The sequence below is a fragment of the Colletes latitarsis genome, unplaced genomic scaffold (genome assembly GCF_051014445.1).
Source record: "Colletes latitarsis isolate SP2378_abdomen unplaced genomic scaffold, iyColLati1 scaffold0002, whole genome shotgun sequence".
Lineage (NCBI taxonomy): Eukaryota > Metazoa > Arthropoda > Insecta > Hymenoptera > Colletidae > Colletes > Colletes latitarsis.
In genome coordinates, this window is record NW_027488365.1 from 12174931 (window position 1) to 12196159 (window position 21229).

A 21229-nucleotide genomic window follows, 5' to 3' on the forward strand; every position below is an offset into this window, starting at 1 on the left:
TCAATATTTTAGAGGATAACGCATGTTAGGTCTAGGTCAGGCCTGGGATTTGCTCTCATCAGGCTCATTCTTTCGCATATTTCTCATACTTGTTGGCTAGATCCTGAGCTTTTTCTGGATTGCATCACGTAGTAATGAAGTACAACACTGAAACAGTCAATTAAACCTGGTTTCCATCAATATTTTAGAGGACAACGCAAGTTAGGTCTGGGATAGGTCTGGGATTTGCCCTCATCAGGCTCATACTGTCGCGTTTTTCACATACTTGTTGAACAGATCCTGGGTTTTTTCTGGTTTGGGTCACGTAGTAGTGTGATACTACACTGAAACATTCAATTAAACCTCGTCTTGATAAACATTTTAGAGGATAACGCATGTTAGGTCTGGGTTAGGTCTAGGATTTGCCCTCATCAGGCTCATTCTTTCGCATATTTCTCATACTTGATGGCTAGATCCTGGGCTTTTTCTGGATTGCATCACGTAGTAATGAAGTACAACACTGAAACAATCAATTAAACCTGGTTTCGATCAATATTTTAGAGAATAATTCCTGTTAGGTCTAGGTTAGGTCTGGGATTTGCTCTCATCAGGCACATTCTTTCGCATATTTCTCATACTTGATGGCTAGATCCTGGGCTGTTTCTGGATTGTATGACGTAGTAATGTGGTACCACACTGAAACAGTCAATAAAACCTGGTTTCGATCAATATTTTAGAGGATAACGCAAGTTAGGTCTAGGTTAGGCCTGGGATTTGCCCTCATCAGGGTCATACTTTCGCAGTTTTAACATACATGTTGACCTGATCGAGGGTTTTTTCTGCTCTGGATCACGTAGTAAAGTGGTACCACACTGAAACATTCAATTAAACCTGGTCTTGATAAATATTCTAGAGGATAACGCATGTTAGGTCTAGGTTAGGTCTGGGATTTGCTCTCATCAGGCTCATTCTTTCGCATATTTCTCATACTTGATGGCTATATCCTGGGCTTTTTCTGGATTGCATCACGTAGTAATGAAGTACAACACTGAAACAGTCAATTAAACCTGGTTTCCATCAATATCTTAGAGGACAACGCAAGTTAGGTCTGACACAGGTCTGGGATTCGCCCTCATCAGGCTCATACTTTCGCGTTTTTCACATATTTGTTGAACAGATCCTGGGTTTTTTCTGGTTTGTATCACGTAGTAATGAAGTACAATACTGAAACAGTCAATTAAACCTGGTTTGGATCAATATTTTAGAGGATAACGCATGTTAGGTCTAGGTTAGCCCTGCGATTTTCACTCATCAGACTCATACTTTCGCATTCTTCTCATACTTGCTGAACTGATCCTGGGTTTTTTCTGGTTTGGATCACGTAGTAATGTGGTACCACACTGAAACAGTCGATTAAACATGGTTTCGATCAATATCTTAGAGGATAACGCAAGTTAAGTCTGGGATTGGTCTGGGATTTGACCTCATCAGACTCATACTTTCGCACACTTCACATACTCGTTGAACAGATCCTGGGTTATTTTCTGGTTTGGATCACATGGTAATGTGGTACCACACTGAAACAGTCGATTAAACCAGGTTCCGATCAATATTTTTGAAGATAACGCATGTTAGGTCTAGGTTAGGCCTGGGATTTTCACTCATCAGACTCATACTTTCGCATTCTTCACATACTTGTTGAACGGATCCTGGGTTTTTTCTGGTTTGGATCACGAAGTAATGAGGGTCCACACTGAAACAGTCAATTAAACCTGGTTTCGATCAATATTTTAGAGAAGAATTCTTGTTAGGTCTAGGTTAGGTCTGGGATTTGCTCTCATCAGGCTCGTTCTTTCGCATATTTCTCATACTTGATGGCTAGATCTTGGGCCTTTTCTGGATTGCATCACGTAGTAATGAAGTACAACACTGAAACAGTCAATTAAACCTGGTTTCCATCAATATCTTAGAGGATAACGCAAGTTATGTCTGGGATTGGTCTGGGATTTGCCCTCATCAGGCTCATACTTTCGCGTTTTTCACATACTTGTTGAACAGATCCTGGGTTTTTTCTGGTTTGGATCACGTAGTAGTGTGGTACCACACTGAAACAGTCCATTAAACCTGGTTTGGATCAATATTTTAGAGGATAACGCATGTTAGGTCTAGGTTAGGTCTGGAATTTTCGCTCATGAGACTCATACTTTCGCATTCTTCACATACTTGTTGAACGGATCCTGGGTTTTTTCTGGTTTGGATCACGTAGTAATGTGGTACCACACTGAAACATTCAATTAAACCTGGTCTTGATAAATATTTTAGAGGATAACGCATGTTAGGTCTGGGTTACGTCTAGGATTTGCCCTCATCAGGCTCATACTTTCGCATATTTCTCATACTTCATGGCTAGATCCTGGGCTGTTTCTGCATTGTATCACGTAGTAATGTGGTACCACGCTGAAACTGTCAATTAAACCTGGTTTCGATCAATATTTTAGAGGATAACGCAAGTTAGGTCTGGGATAGGTCTAGGATTTGCCCTCATCAGGCTCTTACTATCGCATATTTCTCATACTTCATGGCTAGATCCTGGGCTATTTCTGGATTGGATCACGTAGTAAAGTGGTACCACACTGAAACATTCAATGAAACCTGTTCTGGATAAATATTTTAGAGGATAACGCATCTTAGGTCTGGGTTAGGTCTAAGATTTGCCCTCATCAGGCTCATACTTTCGCACACTTCACATACTCGTTGAACAGATCCTGGGTTATTTTCTGGTTTGGATCACGTAGTAATGTGGTACCACACTGAAACAGTCGATTAAACCAGGTTTCGATCAATATGTTTGAGGATAACGCATGTTAGGTCTAGGGTAGGCCTAGGATTTTCACTCATCAGCCTCATACTTTCGCATTCTTCACATACTTGTTGAACGGATCCTGGGTTTTTTCTGGTTTGGATCACGTAGTAGTGTGGTACCACACTGAAACAGTCCATTAAACCTGGTTTGGATCAATATTTTAGAGGATAACGCATGTGAGGTCTAGGTTAGGTCTGGGATTTTCACTCTTCAGACTCATACTTTCGAATTCTTCACATACTTGTTGAACGGATCCTGGGTTTTTTCTGGTTTGGATCACGTAGTAATGTGGTACCACACTGAAACAGTCGATTAAACCTGGTTTTGATCAATATTTTAGAGGATAACGCATAGTTAGGTTTGGGATAGGTCTGGGATTTGACCTCATCAGACTCATACTTTCGCACACTTCACATACTCGTTGAACAGATCCTGGGTTACTTTCTGGTTTGGATCACATAGTAATGTGGTACCACACTGAAACAGTCGATTAAACCAGGTTTCGATCAATATTATTGAGGATAACGCATGTTAGGTCTAGGTTAGGCCTGGGATTTTCACTCATCAGACTCATAGTTTCGCATTCTTCACATACTTGTAGAACGGATCCTGGGTTTTTTCTGGTTTGGATCACGTAGTAATGTGGGGCCACACTGAAACAGTCAATTATACCTGGTCTTGACAAATATTTTAGAGGATAACGCATGTTAGGTTTGGGTTAGGTCTAGGATTTGCCCTCAGCAGGCTCATACTTTCGAATTCTTCACATACTTGTTGAACGGATCCTGGGTTTTTTCTGGTTTGGATCACGTAGTAATGTGGTACCACACTGAAACAGTCCATTAAACCTGGTTTGGATGAATATTTTAGAAGATAACGTATGTAAGGTCTAGGTTAGCCCTGGGATTTTCACTCATCAGACTCATACTTTCGCATTCTTCTCATACTTGTTGAACTGATCCTGGGTTTTTTCTGGTTTGGATCACGTAGTAATGTGTCACCACACTGAAACAGTCCATCAAACCTGGTTTCGCTCAATATTTTAGAGAATAATTCATGTTAGGTCTAGGTTAGGTCTGGGATTTGCTCTCATCAGGCTCGTTCTTTCGCATATCTCTCATACTTCATGGCTAGATCCTGTGCTCTTTCTGGATTGTATCACGTAGTAATGTGGTACCACGCTGAAACAGTCAATTAAACCTGGTTTCGATCAATATTTTAGAGGATAACGCAAGTTAGGTCTGGCATAGGTCTGGGATTCACCCTCATCAGGCTCATACATTCGTGTTTTTCATATACTTGTTGAACAGATCCTGGGTTTTTTCTGGTTTGGATCCCGTAGTAGTGTGGTACCACACTGAAACAGTCCATCAAACCTGGTTTCGCTCAATATTTTAGAGGATAACGCATCTTAGGTCAAGGTTAGGTCTAAGATTTGCCCTCATCAGGCTCACAGTTTCGAGTTTTTCACATACCTGTTAAACAGATCCTGGGTTTTTTCTGGTTTGGATCACGAAGTAGTGTGGTACCACACTGAAACAGTCCATTAAACCTGGTTTCGCTCAATATTTTAGAGGATAACGCATGTTAGGTCTAGGTTAGGTCTGGGATTTGCTCTCATGAGGCTCATTCTTTCGCATATTTCTCATACTTGATGGCTAGATCATGGGCTTTCTCTGGATTGCATCACGTAGTAATGTAGTACCACACTGAAACAGTCAATGAAACCTGGTTTCCATCAATATTTTTGAAGCCATCGCAAGTTAGGTCTAGGTAAGGCCTGAGATTTTCACTGATCAGACTCATAATTTCGCCTTCTTCACATACTTGTTGAACAGATCCTGGGTTTTTTCTGGTTTGGAACACGTAGTAATGTGGTACCACACTGAAACGTTCAATTAAACCTGGTCTTGATAAATATTTTAGAGGATAACGCATGTAAGGTCTAGGTTAGCCGTGGGATTTTCACTGATCAGACTCATACTTTCGCATATTTCTCATACTTCATGGCTAGATCCTGGGCTATTTCTGGATTGGATCACGTAGTAAAGTGGTACCACACTGAAACATTCAATGAAACCTGGTCTGGATAAATATTTTAGAGGATAACGCATGTTAGGTTTGGGTTAGGTCTAGGATTTGCCCTCAGCAGGCTCATACTTTCGCATATTTCTCATACTTCATGGCTAGATCCTGGGCTGTTTCTGGTTTGTATCACGTAGTAATGTGGTACCACGCTGAAACTGTCAATTAAACCAGGTTTCGATCAACATTTTTGAGGATAACGCATGTTAGGTCTAGGTTAGGCCTGGGATTTTCACTCATCAGCCTCATACTTTCGCATTCTTCACATACTTGTTGAACGGATCCTGGGTTTTTTCTGGTTTGGATCACGTAGTAATGTGGTACCACACTGAAACAGTCGATTAAACCTGGTTTTGATCAATATTTTAGAGGATAACGCATAGTCAGGTTTGGGATAGGTCTGGGATTTGCCCTCATCAGACTCATACTTTCGCACACTTCACATACTCGTTGAACAGATCCTGGGTTATTTTCTGGTTTGTATCACATAGTAATGTGGTACCACACTGAAACAGTCGATTAAACATGGTTTCGATCAATATTTTAGAGAATAATTCATGTTAGGTCTAGGTTAGGTCAGGGATTTGCTCTCATCAGGCTCGTTCTTTCGCATATTTCTCATACTTGATGGCTAGATCCTGGGCTTTTTCTGGATTGCATCACGTAGTAATGAAGTACAACACTGAAACAGTCAATTAAACCTGGTTTCCATCAATATCTTAGAGGACAACGTAAGCTAGGTCTGGGATAGGTCTGGGATTTGCCCTCATCTGGCTCATACTTTCGTGTTTTTCACATACTTGTTGAATGATCCTGGGTTTTCTCTGGTTTGGATCACGTAGTAGTGTGGTACCACACTGAAACAGTCCATTAAACCTGGTTTGGATCAATATTTTAGAGGATAACGCATGTTAGGTCTAGGTTAGGTCTGGAATTTTCACTCTTCAGACACATACTTTCGCATTCTTCACATACTTGTTGAACGGATCCTGGGTTTTTTCTGGATTGGATCGCGTAGTAATGTGGTACCACACTGAAACAGTCGATTAAACCTGGTTTTGATCAATATTTTAGAGGATAACGCATAGTTAGGTTTGGGATAGGTCTGGGATTTGACCTCATCAGACTCATACTTTCGCACACTTCACATACTCGTTGAACAGATCCTGGGTTATTTTCTTGTTTGGATCACATAGTAATGTGGTACCACACTGAAACAGTCGATTAAACCTGGTTTCGATCAATATTTTAGAGAATAATTCATGTTAGGTCTAGGTTAGGTCTGGGATTTGCTCTCATCAGGCTCATTCTTTCGCATATTTCTCATACTTGATGGCTAGATCCTGGGCTGTTCCTGGATTGTATGACGTAGTAATGCGGTACCACGCTGAAACAGCGAATTAAACCTGGTTTCGATCAATATTTTAGAGGATAACGCAAGTTAGGTCTAGGTTAGGCCTGGGATTTGCCCTCATCAGGGTCATACTTTCGCAGTTTTAACATACATGTTGACCTGCTCGAGGGTTTTTTCTGCTTTGGATCACGTAGTAAAGTGGTACCACACTGAAACATTCAATTAAACCTGGTCTTGATAAATATTTTAGAGGATAACACATGTTAGGTATGGGTTAGGTCTAGGATTTGCCCTCATCAGGTTCATACTTTCGCATATTTCTCATACTTCATGGCTAGATCCTGGGCTGTTTCTGGATTGTATCACGTAGTAATGTGGTACCACGCTGAAACAGTCAATCAAACCTGGTTTGGATCAATATATTAGAGGATAACGCATGTTAGGTCTAGGTTAGCCCTGGGATTTTCACTCATCAGACTCATACTTTCGCATTCTTGCCATACTTGTTGAACTGATCCTGGGTTTTTTCTGGTTTGGATCACGTAGTAATGTGGTACCACACTGTAACAGTCGATTAAACCTGGTTTCGATCAATATTTAAGAGGATAACGCAAGTTAACTCTGGGATTGGTCTGGGATTTGACCTCATCAGACTCATACTTTCGCAAACTTCACATACTCGTTGAACAGATCCTGGGTTACTTTCTGGTTTGAATCACATAGTAATGTGGTACCACACTGAAACAGTCGATTAAACCAGGTTTCTATCAATATTTTTGAGGATAACGCATGTTAGGTCTAGGTTAGGCCTGGGATTTTCACTCATCAGACTCATACTTTCGCATTCTTCACATACTTGTAGAACGGATCCTGGGTTTTTTCTGGTTTGGATCACGTAGTAATGTGGGACCACACTGAAACAGTCAATTAAACCTGGTCTTGAAAAATATTTTAGAGGATAACGCATGTTAGGTCTGGATCAGGTCTAGAATTTGCCCTCATCATGCTCATACTTTCGCCTTCTTCACATACTTGTTGAACGGATCCTGGGTTTTTTCTGGTTTGGAACACGTAGTAATGTGGTACCACACTGAAACATTCAATTAAACCTGATCTTGATAAATATTTTAGAGAATAACGCATGTTAGGTCTGGGTTAGGTCTAGGATTTGCCCTCATCAGGCTCATACTTTCGCATATTTCTCATACTTCATGGCTAGATCCTGGGCAATTTCTGGATTGGATCACTTAGTAAAGTGGTACCACACTGAAACATTCAATGAAACCTGGTCTGGATAAAAATCTTAGAGGATAACGCATGTTAGGTCAAGGTTAGGTCTAAGATTTGCCCTTATCAGGGTCACAGTTTCGCGTTTTTCACATACTTGTCGAACTGATGCTGGGTTTTTTGTGGTTTGGATCACGTAGTAATGTGGTACCACACTGAAACATTCAATTAAACCTGGTCTTGATAAATATTTTAGAGGATAACGCATGTTAGGTCTGGGATAGGTCTGGGATTAGCCCTCATCAGACTCATACTTTCGCACACTTCACATACTCGTTGACGATATCCTGGGTTTTTTTCTAGTTTGGATCACGCAGTAATGTGGTACCACACTGAAACAGTCGATTAAACCTGGTTTCGATCAATATTTTTGAGGATAACGCATGTTAGGTCTGGGATAGGTCTGGGATTAGCCCTCATCAGACTCATACTTTCGCTTTCTTCACATACTTGTTGAACGGATCCTGGGCTTTTTCTGGATTGCATCACGTAGTAATGTAGTATCACACTGAAACAGTCAATGAAAACTGGTTTCCATCAATATTTTAGAGGACAACGCAAGTTAGGTCTATGTAAGGCCTGAGATTTTCACTGATCAGACTCATACATTCGCATTCTTCACATACTTGTTGAACGGATCCTGGGTTTTTTCTGGTTTGGATGACGTAGTAATGTGGTACCACACTGAAACATTCAATTAAACATGGTCTTGATAAATAATTTAGAGGCAAACGCATGTTAGGTCTGGGTTACGTCTAGGATTTGCCCTCATCAGGCTCATACTTTCGCATATTTCTCATACTTCATGGCTAGATCCTGGGCTGTTTCTGCATTGTATCACGTAGTAATGTGGTACCACGCTGAAACAGTCAATTAAACCTGGTTTCGATCAATATTTTAGAGAATAATTCATGTTAGGTCTAGGTTAGGTCTGGGATTTGCTCTCATCAGGCACATTCTTTCGCATATTTCTCATACTTGATGGCTAGATCCTGGGCTGTTTCTGGATTGTATGACGTAGTAATGAAGTACAACACTGAAACAGTCAATTAAACCTGGTTTCGATCAATATTTTAGAGAATAATTCATGTTAGGTCTAGGTTAGGTCTGGGATTTGCTCTCATCAGGCACATTCTTTCGCATATTTCTCATACTTGATGGCTAGATCCTGGGCTGTTTCTGGATTGTATGACGTAGTAATATGGTACCACACTGAAACAGTCAATTAAACCTGGTTTCGATCAATATTTTAGAGGATAACGCAAGTTAGGTCTAGGTTAGGCCTGGGATTTGCCCTCATCAGGGTCATACTTTCGCAGTTTTAACATACATGTTGACCTGATCGAGGGTTTTTTCTGCTCTGGATCACGTAGTAAAGTGGTACCACACTGAAACATTCAATTAAACCTGGTCTTGATAAATATTCTAGAGGATAACGCATGTTAGGTCTAGGTTAGGTCTGGGATTTGCTCTCATCAGGCTCATTCTTTCGCATATTTCTCATACTTGATGGCTATATCCTGGGCTTTTTCTGGATTGCATCACGTAGTAATGAAGTACAACACTGAAACAGTCAATTAAACCTGGTTTCCATCAATATCTTAGAGGACAACGCAAGTTAGGTCTGACATAGGTCTGGGATTCGCCCTCATCAGGCTCATACTTTCGCGTTTTTCACATATTTGTTGAACAGATCCTGGGTTTTTTCTGGTTTGTATCACGTAGTAATGAAGTACAATACTGAAACAGTCAATTAAACCTGGTTTGGATCAATATTTTAGAGGATAACGCATGTTAGGTCTAGGTTAGCCCTGCGATTTTCACTCATCAGACTCATACTTTCGCCTTCTTCTCATACTTGCTGAACTGATCCTGGGTTTTTTCTGGTTTGGATCACGTAGTAATGTGGTACCACACTGAAACAGTCGATTAAACATGGTTTCGATCAATATCTTAGAGGATAACGCAAGTTAAGTCTGGGATTGGTCTGGGATTTGACCTCATCAGACTCATACTTTCGCACACTTCACATACTCGTTGAACAGATCCTGGGTTATTTTCTGGTTTGGATCACATGGTAATGTGGTACCACACTGAAACAGTCGATTAAACCAGGTTCCGATCAATATTTTTGAAGATAACTCATGTTAGGTCTAGGTTAGGCCTGGGATTTTCACTCATCAGACTCATACTTTCGCATTCTTCACATACTTGTTGAACGGATCCTGGGTTTTTCTGGTTTGGATCACGAAGTAATGAGGGTCCACACTGAAACAGTCAATTAAACCTGGTTTCGATCAATATTTTAGAGAAGAATTCTTGTTAGGTCTAGGTTAGGTCTGGGATTTGCTCTCATCAGGCTCGTTCTTTCGCATATTTCTCATACTTGATGGCTAGATCCTGGGCCTTTTCTGGATTGCATCACGTAGTAATGAAGTACAACACTGAAACAGTCAATTAAACCTGGTTTCCATCAATATCTTAGAGGACAACGCAAGTTAGGTCTGGGATTGGTCTGGGATTTGCCCTCATCAGGCTCATACTTTCGCGTTTTTCACATACTTGTTGAACAGATCCTGGGTTTTTTCTGGTTTGGATCACGTAGTAGTGTGGTACCACACTGAAACAGTCCATTAAACCTGGTTTGGATCAATATTTTAGAGGATAACGCATGTTAGGTCTAGGTTAGGTCTGGAATTTTCGCTCATGAGACTCATACTTTCGCATTCTTCACATACTTGTTGAACGGATCCTGGGTTTTTTCTGGTTTGGATCACGTAGTAATGTGGTACCACACTGAAACATTCAATTAAACCTGGTCTTGATAAATATTTTAGAGGATAACGCATGTTAGGTCTGGGTTACGTCTAGGATTTGCCCTCATCAGGCTCATACTTTCGCATATTTCTCATACTTCATGGCTAGATCCTGGGCTGTTTCTGCATTGTATCACGTAGTAATGTGGTACCACGCTGAAACTGTCAATTAAACCTGGTTTCGATCAATATTTTAGAGGATAACGCAAGTTAGGTCTGGGATAGGTCTAGGATTTGCCCTCATCAGGCTCTTACTATCGCATATTTCTCATACTTCATGGCTAGATCCTGGGCTATTTCTGGATTGGATCACGTAGTAAAGTGGTACCACACTGAAACATTCAATGAAACCTGTTCTGGATAAATATTTTAGAGGATAACGCATCTTAGGTCTGGGTTAGGTCTAAGATTTGCCCTCATCAGGCTCATACTTTCGCACACTTCACATACTCGTTGAACAGATCCTGGGTTATTTTCTGGTTTGGATCACGTAGTAATGTGGTACCACACTGAAACAGTCGATTAAACCAGGTTTCGATCAATATGTTTGAGGATAACGCATGTTAGGTCTAGGGTAGGCCTAGGATTTTCACTCATCAGCCTCATACTTTCGCATTCTTCACATACTTGTTGAACGGATCCTGGGTTTTTTCTGGTTTGGATCACGTAGTAGTGTGGTACCACACTGAAACAGTCCATTAAACCTGGTTTGGATCAATATTTTAGAGGATAACGCATGTGAGGTCTAGGTTAGGTCTGGGATTTTCACTCTTCAGACTCATACTTTCGAATTCTTCACATACTTGTTGAACGGATCCTGGGTTTTTTCTGGTTTGGATCACATAGTAATGTGGTACCACACTGAAACAGTCAATTAAACCTGGTTTTGAGCAATATTTTAGAGGATAACGCAAGTTAGGTCTATGTAAGGCCTGAGATTTTCACTGATCAGACTCATACATTCGCATTCTTCACATACTTGTTGAACGGATCCTGGGTTTTTTCTGGTTTGGATGACGTAGTAATGTGGTACCACACTGAAACATTCAATTAAACATGGTCTTGATAAATAATTTAGAGGCAAACGCATGTTAGGTCTGGGTTACGTCTAGGATTTGCCCTCATCAGGCTCATACTTTCGCATATTTCTCATACTTCATGGCTAGATCCTGGGCTGTTTCTGCATTGTATCACGTAGTAATGTGGTACCACGCTGAAACAGTCAATTAAACCTGTTCTGGATAAATATTTTAGAGGATAACGCATCTTAGGTCTGGGTTAGGTCTAAGATTTGCCCTCATCAGGCTCATACTTTCGCATTCTTCACATACTTGTTGAACGGATCCTGGGTTTTTCTGGTTTGGATCACGAAGTAATGAGGGTCCACACTGAAACAGTCAATTAAACCTGGTTTCGATCAATATTTTAGAGAATAATTCATGTTAGGTCTAGGTTAGGTCTGGGATTTGCTCTCATCAGGCACATTCTTTCGCATATTTCTCATACTTGATGGCTAGATCCTGGGCTGTTTCTGGATTGTATGACGTAGTAATGTGGTACCACACTGAAACATTCAATTAAACATGGTCTTGATAAATATTTTAGAGAATAATTCATGTTAGGTCTAGGTTAGGTCTGGGATTTGCTCTCATCAGGCACATTCTTTCGCATATTTCTCATACTTGATGGCTAGATCCTGGGCTGTTTCTGGATTGTATGACGTAGTAATGTGGTACCACACTGAAACAGTCAATTAAACCTGGTTTCGATCAATATTTTAGAGAATAACGCATGTTAGGTCTGGGTTAGGTCTAGGATTTGCCCTCATCAGGCTCATACTTTCGCATATTTCTCATACTTCATGGCTAGATCCTGGGCAATTTCTGGATTGGATCACTTAGTAAAGTGGTACCACACTGAAACATTCAATGAAACCTGGTCTGGATAAAAATCTTAGAGGATAACGCATGTTAGGTCAAGGTTAGGTCTAAGATTTGCCCTTATCAGGGTCACAGTTTCGCGTTTTTCACATACTTGTCGAACTGATGCTGGGTTTTTTGTGGTTTGGATCACGTAGTAATGTGGTACCACACTGAAACATTCAATTAAACCTGGTCTTGATAAATATTTTAGAGGATAACGCATGTTAGGTCTGGGATAGGTCTGGGATTAGCCCTCATCAGACTCATACTTTCGCACACTTCACATACTCGTTGACGATATCCTGGGTTTTTTTCTAGTTTGGATCACGCAGTAATGTGGTACCACACTGAAACAGTCGATTAAACCTGGTTTCGATCAATATTTTTGAGGATAACGCATGTTAGGTCTGGGATAGGTCTGGGATTAGCCCTCATCAGACTCATACTTTCGCTTTCTTCACATACTTGTTGAACGGATCCTGGGCTTTTTCTGGATTGCATCACGTAGTAATGTAGTATCACACTGAAACAGTCAATGAAAACTGGTTTCCATCAATATTTTAGAGGACAACGCAAGTTAGGTCTATGTAAGGCCTGAGATTTTCACTGATCAGACTCATACATTCGCATTCTTCACATACTTGCTGAACGGATCCTGGGTTTTTTCTGGTTTGGATGACGTAGTAATGTGGTACCACACTGAAACATTCAATTAAACATGGTCTTGATAAATAATTTAGAGGCAAACGCATGTTAGGTCTGGGTTACGTCTAGGATTTGCCCTCATCAGGCTCATACTTTCGCATATTTCTCATACTTCATGGCTAGATCCTGGGCTGTTTCTGCATTGTATCACGTAGTAATGTGGTACCACGCTGAAACAGTCAATTAAACCTGGTTTCGATCAATATTTTAGAGAATAATTCATGTTAGGTCTAGGTTAGGTCTGGGATTTGCTCTCATCAGGCACATTCTTTCGCATATTTCTCATACTTGATGGCTAGATCCTGGGCTGTTTCTGGATTGTATGACGTAGTAATGAAGTACAACACTGAAACAGTCAATTAAACCTGGTTTCGATCAATATTTTAGAGAATAATTCATGTTAGGTCTAGGTTAGGTCTGGGATTTGCTCTCATCAGGCACATTCTTTCGCATATTTCTCATACTTGATGGCTAGATCCTGGGCTGTTTCTGGATTGTATGACGTAGTAATGTGGTACCACACTGAAACAGTCAATTAAACCTGGTTTCGATCAATATTTTAGAGGATAACGCAAGTTAGGTCTAGGTTAGGCCTGGGATTTGCCCTCATCAGGGTCATACTTTCGCAGTTTTAACATACATGTTGACCTGATCGAGGGTTTTTTCTGCTCTGGATCACGTAGTAAAGTGGTACCACACTGAAACATTCAATTAAACCTGGTCTTGATAAATATTCTAGAGGATAACGCATGTTAGGTCTAGGTTAGGTCTGGGATTTGCTCTCATCAGGGTCATTCTTTCGCATATTTCTCATACTTGATGGCTATATCCTGGGCTTTTTCTGGATTGCATCACGTAGTAATGAAGTACAACACTGAAACAGTCAATTAAACCTGGTTTCCATCAATATCTTAGAGGACAACGCAAGTTAGGTCTGACATAGGTCTGGGATTCGCCCTCATCAGGCTCATACTTTCGCGTTTTTCACATATTTGTTGAACAGATCCTGGGTTTTTTCTGGTTTGTATCACGTAGTAATGAAGTACAATACTGAAACAGTCAATTAAACCTGGTTTGGATCAATATTTTAGAGGATAACGCATGTTAGGTCTAGGTTAGCCCTGCGATTTTCACTCATCAGACTCATACTTTCGCCTTCTTCTCATACTTGCTGAACTGATCCTGGGTTTTTTCTGGTTTGGATCAGGTAGTAATGTGGTACCACACTGAAACAGTCGATTAAACATGGTTTCGATCAATATCTTAGAGGATAACGCAAGTTAAGTCTGGGATTGGTCTGGGATTTGACCTCATCAGACTCATACTTTCGCACACTTCACATACTCGTTGAACAGATCCTGGGTTATTTTCTGGTTTGGATCACATGGTAATGTGGTACCACACTGAAACAGTCGATTAAACCAGGTTCCGATCAATATTTTTGAAGATAACGCATGTTAGGTCTAGGTTAGGCCTGGGATTTTCACTCATCAGACTCATACTTTCGCATTCTTCACATACTTGTTGAACGGATCCTGGGTTTTTCTGGTTTGGATCACGAAGTAATGACGGTCCACACTGAAACAGTCAATTAAACCTGGTTTCGATCAATATTTTAGAGAAGAATTCTTGTTAGGTCTAGGTTAGGTCTGGGATTTGCTCTCATCAGGCTCGTTCTTTCGCATATTTCTCATACTTGATGGCTAGATCCTGGGCCTTTTCTGGATTGCATCACGTAGTAATGAAGTACAACACTGAAACAGTCAACTAAACCTGGTTTCCATCAATATCTTAGAGGACAACGCAAGTTAGGTCTGGGATTGGTCTGGGATTTGCCCTCATCAGGCTCATACTTTCGCGTTTTTCACATACTTGTTGAACAGATCCTGGGTTTTTTCTGGTTTGGATCACGTAGTAGTGTGGTACCACACTGAAACAGTCCATTAAACCTGGTTTGGATCAATATTTTAGAGGATAACGCATGTTAGGTCTAGGTTAGGTCTGGAATTTTCGCTCATGAGACTCATACTTTCGCATTCTTCACATACTTGTTGAACGGATCCTGGGTTTTTTCTGGTTTGGATCACGTAGTAATGTGGTACCACACTGAAACATTCAATTAAACCTGGTCTTGATAAATATTTTAGAGGATAACGCATGTTAGGTCTGGGTTACGTCTAGGATTTGCCCTCATCAGGCTCATACTTTCGCATATTTCTCATACTTCATGGCTAGATCCTGGGCTGTTTCTGCATTGTATCACGTAGTAATGTGGTACCACGCTGAAACTGTCAATTAAACCTGGTTTCGATCAATATTTTAGAGGATAACGCAAGTTAGGTCTGGGATAGGTCTAGGATTTGCCCTCATCAGGCTCTTACTATCGCATATTTCTCATACTTCATGGCTAGATCCTGGGCTATTTCTGGATTGGATCACGTAGTAAAGTGGTACCACACTGAAACATTCAATGAAACCTGTTCTGGATAAATATTTTAGAGGATAACGCATCTTAGGTCTGGGTTAGGTCTAAGATTTGCCCTCATCAGGCTCATACTTTCGCACACTTCACATACTCGTTGAACAGATCCTGGGTTATTTTCTGGTTTGGATCACGTAGTAATGTGGTACCACACTGAAACAGTCGATTAAACCAGGTTTCGATCAATATGTTTGAGGATAACGCATGTTAGGTCTAGGGTAGGCCTAGGATTTTCACTCATCAGCCTCATACTTTCGCATTCTTCACATACTTGTTGAACGGATCCTGGGTTTTTTCTGGTTTGGATCACGTAGTAGTGTGGTACCACACTGAAACAGTCCATTAAACCTGGTTTGGATCAATATTTTAGAGGATAACGCATGTGAGGTCTAGGTTAGGTCTGGGATTTTCACTCTTCAGACTCATACTTTCGAATTCTTCACATACTTGTTGAACGGATCCTGGGTTTTTTCTGGTTTGGATCACATAGTAATGTGGTACCACACTGAAACAGTCAATTAAACCTGGTTTTGAGCAATATTTTAGAGGATAACGCAAGTTAGGTCTATGTAAGGCCTGAGATTTTCACTGATCAGACTAATACATTCGCATTCTTCACATACTTGTTGAACGGATCCTGGGTTTTTTCTGGTTTGGATGACGTAGTAATGTGGTACCACACTGAAACATTCAATTAAACATGGTCTTGATAAATAATTTAGAGGCAAACGCATGTTAGGTCTGGGTTACGTCTAGGATTTGCCCTCATCAGGCTCATACTTTCGCATATTTCTCATACTTCATGGCTAGATCCTGGGCTGTTTCTGCATTGTATCACGTAGTAATGTGGTACCACGCTGAAACAGTCAATTAAACCTGGTTTCGATCAATATTTTAGAGAATAATTCATGTTAGGTCTAGGTTAGGTCTGGGATTTGCTCTCATCAGGCACATTCTTTCGCATATTTCTCATACTTGATGGCTAGATCCTGGGCTGTTTCTGGATTGTATGACGTAGTAATGTGGTACCACACTGAAACATTCAATTAAACATGGTCTTGATAAATATTTTAGAGAATAATTCATGTTAGGTCTAGGTTAGGTCTGGGATTTGCTCTCATCAGGCACATTCTTTCGCATATTTCTCATACTTGATGGCTAGATCCTGGGCTGTTTCTGGATTGTATGACGTAGTAATGTGGTACCACACTGAAACAGTCCATTAAACCTGGTTTCGCTCAATATTTTAGAGGATAACGCATGTTAGGTCTAGGTCAGGCCTGGGATTATCACTCATCAGACTCATACTTTCGCATTCTTCACATACTTGTTGAACGGATCCTGGGTTATTTTCTGGTTTGGATCACATAGTAATGTGGTACCACACTGAAATAGTCGATTAAACCAGGTTTCGATCAATATTTTAGAGGATAACGCAAGTTAGGTCTGGGATAGGTCCGGGATTTGCCCTCATCAGGCTCATACTTTCGCGTTTTTCACATACTTGTTGAACAGATCCTGGGTTTTTTCTGGTTTGGGTCACGTAGTAGTGTGATACTACACTGAAACATTCAATTAAACCTGGTCTTGATAAACATTTTAGAGGATAACGCATGTTAGGTCTGTGTTAGGTCTAGGATTTGCCCTCATCAGGCTCATTCTTTCGCATATTTCTCATACTTGATGGCTAGATCCTGGGCTTTTTCTGGATTGCATCACGTAGTAATGAAGTACAACACTGAAACAGTCAATTAAACCTGGTTTCGATCAATATTTTAGAGAATAATTCATGTTAGGTCTAGGTTAGGTCTGGGATTTGCTCTCATCAGGCACATTCTTTCGCATATTTCTCATACTTGATGGCTAGATCCTGGGCTGTTTCTGGATTGTATGACGTAGTAATGTGGTACCACACTGAAACAGTCAATTAAACCTGGTTTCGATCAATATTTTAGAGGATAACGCAAGTTAGGTCTAGGTTAGGCCTGGGATTTGCCCTCATCAGGGTCATACTTTCGCAGTTTTAACATACATGTTGACCTGATCGAGGGTTTTTTCTGCTCTGGATCACGTAGTAAAGTGGTACCACACTGAAACATTCAATTAAACCTGGTCTTGATAAATATTCTAGAGGATAACGCATGTTAGGTCTAGGTTAGGTCTGGGATTTGCTCTCATCAGGCTCATTCTTTCGCATATTTCTCATACTTGATGGCTATATCCTGGGCTTTTTCTGGATTGCATCACGTAGTAATGAAGTACAACACTGAAACAGTCAATTAAACCTGGTTTCCATCAATATCTTAGAGGACAACGCAAGTTAGGTCTGACATAGGTCTGGGATTCGCCCTCATCAGGCTCATACTTTCGCGTTTTTCACATATTTGTTGAACAGATCCTGGGTTTTTTCTGGTTTGTATCACGTAGTAATGAAGTACAATACTGAAACAGTCAATTAAACCTGGTTTGGATCAATATTTTAGAGGATAACGCATGTTAGGTCTAGGTTAGCCCTGCGATTTTCACTCATCAGACTCATACTTTCGCCTTCTTCTCATACTTGCTGAACTGATCCTGGGTTTTTTCTGGTTTGGATCACGTAGTAATGTGGTACCACACTGAACCAGTCGATTAAACATGGTTTCGATCAATATCTTAGAGGATAACGCAAGTTAAGTCTGGGATTGGTCTGGGATTTGACCTCATCAGACTCATACTTTCGCACACTTCACATACTCGTTGAACAGATCCTGGGTTATTTTCTGGTTTGGATCACATGGTAATGTGGTACCACACTGAAACAGTCGATTAAACCAGGTTCCGATCAATATTTTTGAAGATAACGCATGTTAGGTCTAGGTTAGGCCTGGGATTTTCACTCATCAGACTCATACTTTCGCATTCTTCACATACTTGTTGAACGGATCCTGGGTTTTTCTGGTTTGGATCACGAAGTAATGAGGGTCCACACTGAAACAGTCAATTAAACCTGGTTTCGATCAATATTTTAGAGAAGAATTCTTGTTAGGTCTAGGTTAGTTCTGGGATTTGCTCTCATCAGGCTCGTTCTTTCGCATATTTCTCATACTTGATGGCTAGATCCTGGGCCTTTTCTGGATTGCATCACGTAGTAATGAAGTACAACACTGAAACAGTCAATTAAACCTGGTTTCCATCAATATCTTAGAGGACAACGCAAGTTAGGTCTGGGATTGGTCTGGGATTTGCCCTCATCAGGCTCATACTTTCGCGTTTTTCACATACTTGTTGAACAGATCCTGGGTTTTTTCTGGTTTGGATCACGTAGTAGTGTGGTACCACACTGAAACAGTCCATTAAACCTGGTTTGGATCAATATTTTAGAGGATAACGCATGTTAGGTCTAGGTTAGGTCTGGAATTTTCGCTCATGAGACTCATACTTTCGCATTCTTCACATACTTGTTGAACGGATCCTGGGTTTTTTCTGGTTTGGATCACGTAGTAATGTGGTACCACACTGAAACATTCAATTAAACCTGGTCTTGATAAATATTTTAGAGGATAACGCATGTTAGGTCTGGGTTACGTCTAGGATTTGCCCTCATCAGGCTCATACTTACGCATATTTCTCATACTTCATGGCTAGATCCTGGGCTGTTTCTGCATTGTATCACGTAGTAATGTGGTACCACGCTGAAACTGTCAATTAAACCTGGTTTCGATCAATATTTTAGAGGATAACGCAAGTTAGGTCTGGGATAGGTCTAGGATTTGCCCTCATCAGGCTCTTACTATCGCATATTTCTCATACTTCATGGCTAGATCCTGGGCTATTTCTGGATTGGATCACGTAGTAAAGTGGTACCACACTGAAACATTCAATGAAACCTGTTCTGGATAAATATTTTAGAGGATAACGCATCTTAGGTCTGGGTTAGGTCTAAGATTTGCCCTCATCAGGCTCATACTTTCGCACACTTCACATACTCGTTGAACAGATCCTGGGTTATTTTCCGGTTTGGATCACGTAGTAATGTGGTACCACACTGAAACAGTCGATTAAACCAGGTTTCGATCAATATGTTTGAGGATAACGCATGTTAGGTCTAGGGTAGGCCTAGGATTTTCACTCATCAGCCTCATACTTTCGCATTCTTCACATACTTGTTGAACGGATCCTGGGTTTTTTCTGGTTTGGATCACGTAGTAGTGTGGTACCACACTGAAACAGTCCATTAAACCTGGTTTGGATCAATATTTTAGAGGATAACGCATGTGAGGTCTAGGTTAGGTCTGGGATTTTCACTCTTCAGACTCATACTTTCGAATTCTTCACATACTTGTTGAACGGATCCTGGGTTTTTTCTGGTTTGGATCACATAGTAATGTGGTACCACACTGAAACAGTCAATTAAACCTGGTTTTGAGCAATATTTTAGAGGATAACGCATAGTTAGCTCTGGGATAGGTCTGGGATTTGCCCTCATCGGGCTCATACTTTCGCGTCTTTTACATACTTGTTGAACAGATCCTGGGTTTTCTCTGGTTTGGATCACGTAGTAGTGTGGTACCACACTGAAACAGTCCATTAAACCTGGTTTGGATCAATACTTTAGAGGATAACGCATGTGAGGTCTAGGTTAGGTCTGGGATTTTCACTCTTCAGACTCATACTTTCGAATTCTTCACATACTTGTTGAACGGATCCTGGGTTTTTTCTGGTTTGGATCACGTAGTAATGTGGTACCACACTGAAACAGTCGATTAAACCTGGTTTTGATCAATATTTTAGAGGATAACGCATAGTTAGGTTTGGGATAGGTCTGGGATTTGACCTCATCAGACTCATACTTTCGCACACTTCACATACTCGTTGAACAGATCCTGGGTTACTGTCTGGTTTGGATCACATAGTAATGTGGTACCACACTGAAACAGTCGATTAAACCAGGTTTCGATCAATATTATTGAGGATAACGCATGTTAGGTCTAGGTTAGGCCTGGGATTTTCACTCATCAGACTCATAGTTTCGCATTCTTCACATACTTGTTGAACAGATCCTGGGCTATTTCTGGATTGGATCACGTAGTAAAGTGGTACCACACTGAAACATTCAATGAAACCTGGTCTGGATAAATATTTTAGAGGATAACGCATGTTAGGTTTGGGTTAGGTCTAGGATTTGCCCTCAGCAGGCTCATACTTTCGCATATTTCTCATACTTCATGGCTAGATCCTGGGCTGTTTCTGGTTTGTATCACGTAGTAATGTGGTACCACGCTGAAACAGTCAATTAAACCAGGTTTCGATCAATATTTTTGAGGATAACGCATGTTAGGTCTAGGTTAGGCCTGGGATTTTCACTCATCAGCCTCATACTTTCGCATTCTTCACATACTTGTTGAACGGATCCTGGGTTTTTTCTGGTTTGGATCACGTAGTAATGTGGTACCACACTGAAACAATCGATTAAACCTGGTTTTGATCAATATTTTAGAGGATAACGCATAGTCAGGTTTGGGATAGGTCTGGGATTTGCCCTCATCAGACTCATACTTTCGCACAATTCACATACTCGTTGAACAGATCCTGGGTTATTTTCTGGTTTGTATCACATAGTAATGTGGTACCACACTGAAACAGTCGATTAAACATGGTTTCGATCAATATTTTAGAGAATAATTCATGTTAGGTCTAGGTTAGGTCAGGGATTTGCTCTCATCAAGCTCGTTCTTTCGCATATTTCTCATACTT